General features: G+C 40.5%; 1 pseudogene; it reads left to right on the top strand.

Annotated features, from left to right (window-relative positions):
• Positions 1-571: 571 nt before the first annotated feature.
• On the top strand, positions 572-671 carry LOC112848092 (uncharacterized; annotated as a pseudogene).
• Positions 672-3,451: the final 2,780 nt, after the last annotated feature.

Genomic DNA, 3,451 nt, shown 5'->3' with positions numbered 1-3,451 from the left:
GATGAGTCCCTCTCAGTTTTGTATAGAGAACAGCTGCAAAAACATTTTAAAAAAACACATCGATTCTCCTTCAGATCCCTCAACTGTTCCCAGAGAGGAACATAAAACTTGTGCTATTTGGTAAGTAGATTGATGGGATACCTGCATCGAAGCCGTTTGCTATGACCTAATATTTGTGCTGCTCTTGCTGGAATGATTGTTATTGGAATGAACTGACTGCATCTTTCTTCGTAGATCAGTGCATTGTTAGTAGGTTATCTGCAGAACTCTCCACTCACATAAGTGCGTTTTTGTGATGACTGGATGTCTTTGTACAGTACAAGATAAAAGTCACTGTTTCTAGGATGCCAGTGTTCACATTTTGGAATGAGAAGACAGATGGTTTGAAAGAGGAGTGAAAGAGGAGTGAAAGAGGCCGTCTATGTCCACTGTGAACGGTCGTTAGAGGGGGTGGCTTACGACACCAACTGTCTGCCACCTACAATGCAATCTTGACATCCCATCCCAGGCGTCTCAACCCCCACTCACATCTTGCCTCAGGGGACCTCAATAGGTCAAATGATAGGGTGAGGCTTACTTCGGTAGCACATATACTAAAATTGGAACGATACAGAGAAGATTAGCATGGCCCCTGCGCAAGGATGACACGCAAATTCGTGAAGCAAGGTTTCACAGAGAGACAGACAACCATTCACATATAAAACAGCACAAGGAATGAAAATTAAATGAATGAAGGACTGGAGACAGGCAGGCAGCAAAAATGAATAAAAGATAATAACCAGAAGATGAAATAAATCATGCCAAAGAATCACTTACAAGTATATTTATAGCTCAAAAATGACAATAGGTGACTTTAATGCTCTGCTGGACCCCATAATGGATAGACCTGGCACTGAAAATTGAAAACACTACATGCAAGATTACAGTATGTACTTTGCTCTTTGCTATTGATGGAGGCGATCAAGAAAACTCATTATCTTTTAACTTCCCCAGATATATCAGAGACACAAATCCCCTCAAGAGCAATCAGCAACTATGCACCTGTCTCAAGCTAAATTAAAAGAAAAAAAAATCCAATGAAAGTCAGCCACCAGATGGCGCTGTAACACATCTCTGTTAAAGGGCCAAGACTTTGATATTCCTTCAAAGAGTGAGTGAAAATCCTTCATAGAAACAAATGATTCTCCAGACTGCAGGTGGGCCTAGGAAATAACATCAGTCCAGTTCGGAAATTACCCCCCACACATATGTACAGTTTCATACACACACACACACACACACACACACACACACACACACACACACACACAGTCAAGCCCATAATTATTCATACCCCTGGCAAATTTTGACTTAAAGTTACTTTTATTCAACCAGCAAGTTCTTTTTTGACTGGAAATGACACAGGTGTCTCCCCAAAGATAATAAGACGATGTACAAGAGGCATCATTGTGGAAAAAAATATTTCTCAGCTTTTATTTATATTTTAGCAAAAAGTATCATGTCCAGAATTATTCATACCCTTCTCAATAATCAATAGAAAAGCCTTTATTGGCTATTACAGCAATCAAATGATTCCTATAATTGCAGACCAGCTTTTTGCATGTCTCGACAGCGATTTTTGCCCATTCATCTTTAGCAATGAGCTCCAAATCTTTCAGGTTGGGGGGGTCTTCTTGCCATCACCCTGATCTTTAGCTCCCTCCACAGATTCTCAATTGGATTCAAGTCAGGACTCTGGCTAGGCCACTGCAAAACGTTAATGTTGGTGTCTGCTAACCATTTCTTCACCACTTGTGCTGTATGTTTTGGGTCATTGTTGTGCTGAAATATCCACTGGTGCCCAAGGCCAAGTTTTTCTGCAGACTGCCTGATGTTGTTGTTGAGAATCTTCATGTATTGCTCTTTTTTTCATGGTGCCATTTACTGTGATTAGGTTCCCTGGTCCATTGGCTGAAAAATACCCCCAAAGCATTAGGTTCCCACCACCATGTTTGACAGTGGGGATGGTGTTCTTTGGGTTGAAGGCTTCTCCTTTCTTGCGCCAAATGAAGGCAACATTATTGTGACAAAACAATTCAATTTTTTTCATCTGACCATAACACTGAAGACCAGAAATCTTCTTCTTTGTCCAGATGAGCATTTGCAAAGGCCAACGAGCTTTTGCGTGCCTTATCTGGAGAAGTGGCGTCCTCCTTGGTCTGCGTCCATGGAACTATTAAACCCCGATCCTTTTGTCCCCATGATAGAACAGAGAAAACCGACTCATAGTGTGTTAAAACATTTATATTTCTTTTTATTCAATCATCTTCCGGAAGAGAGAGACCCCTGCACAGCCCAAACGCCAGTTGCAAGAGCTCTAACATTAGAATCATAAACTGTGTCTCATATAGGTGTTATTTTTGGTACTTTACACGTCACACAGTCTCAAACATTGCTTATATGGAAAGTTCCTCTTTTCTGTGTCTTATCTATTAATATGCCTGTGCACTAAAACTTCCTGTTTTTCAGTGTGGCTGAGCACTTAGTTTGTGAGTCAAAGGTGGCCTTGCTCTACAAGCCTTCATTATTAAAGTACATAAAACAATATAATAGGAAAATAAGGATACTAAGGATATTGATTTCCTGACAGAACCCAGCAGTGTGCAGTGTCCGTTGGACTGTCTGCCTTGAGACATTGCCACCAGCAGAGCCCAGATTCACCAGAATGGCCTTGGTGGTGATCCTTGGATTCTTTTTCACCTCTCTCACTATCCTCCTGGCCAGCACAGGTGTCACTTTTGGCTTCCGACAACGTCCTCTGAGATTTTCCACAGTGCGGAACATCTTGTATTTTTTAATAATACTTTGCACTGTAGCCACTGGAACTTGAAAACATTTGGATATGGCCTTAGCCCTTTCCTGACTTGTGCGCAGCCGCAGGTCCTCACTGAGTTCCTTTGTCTTAGCCATGACTGTCCACAAACCACCTGCAGAGAGCTGCTGTTTTTCACCTGTTGAGTTGATTAAAACAGCTGTTCCCAATTCATCAGGGTAATTAGGATGCTTTAGAACAGCTTGGACTATTTGGAATGGTATAGAACTTTGGACTTTCCCAGAGACTGTGACAGTTTGTGAAGGGTATGAATAATTCTAGACATGATACTTTTTGATCAAATGTAAATAAAAGCTGAGAAATATTTTTTTTCCACAATGATGCCTCTTGTACATCGTTTTATTATCTTTTGGGAGACACCTGTGTCATTTCCAGTCAAAAAAGAACTTGCTGGTTGAATAAAAGTAACTTTAAGTCAAAATTTGCCAGGGGTATGAATAATTATGGGCTTGACTATATATATATAAACATTTTACATTTTAAACATTTTACCAATTTTCAGAATTGACTCCTGAGCACTGTGTGTGTGGCACTGACAGCTCATAGTCTCTTAAGAACTTACAGTTAAAATTGATTTTA

The sequence above is a fragment of the Oreochromis niloticus genome, linkage group LG10 (genome assembly GCF_001858045.2).
Source record: "Oreochromis niloticus isolate F11D_XX linkage group LG10, O_niloticus_UMD_NMBU, whole genome shotgun sequence".
Classification (NCBI taxonomy): Eukaryota; Metazoa; Chordata; class Actinopteri; order Cichliformes; family Cichlidae; genus Oreochromis; species Oreochromis niloticus.
The sequence above is the reverse complement of the archived record's forward strand: the minus strand, read 5'-3'. Positions and strand labels throughout refer to the sequence as shown.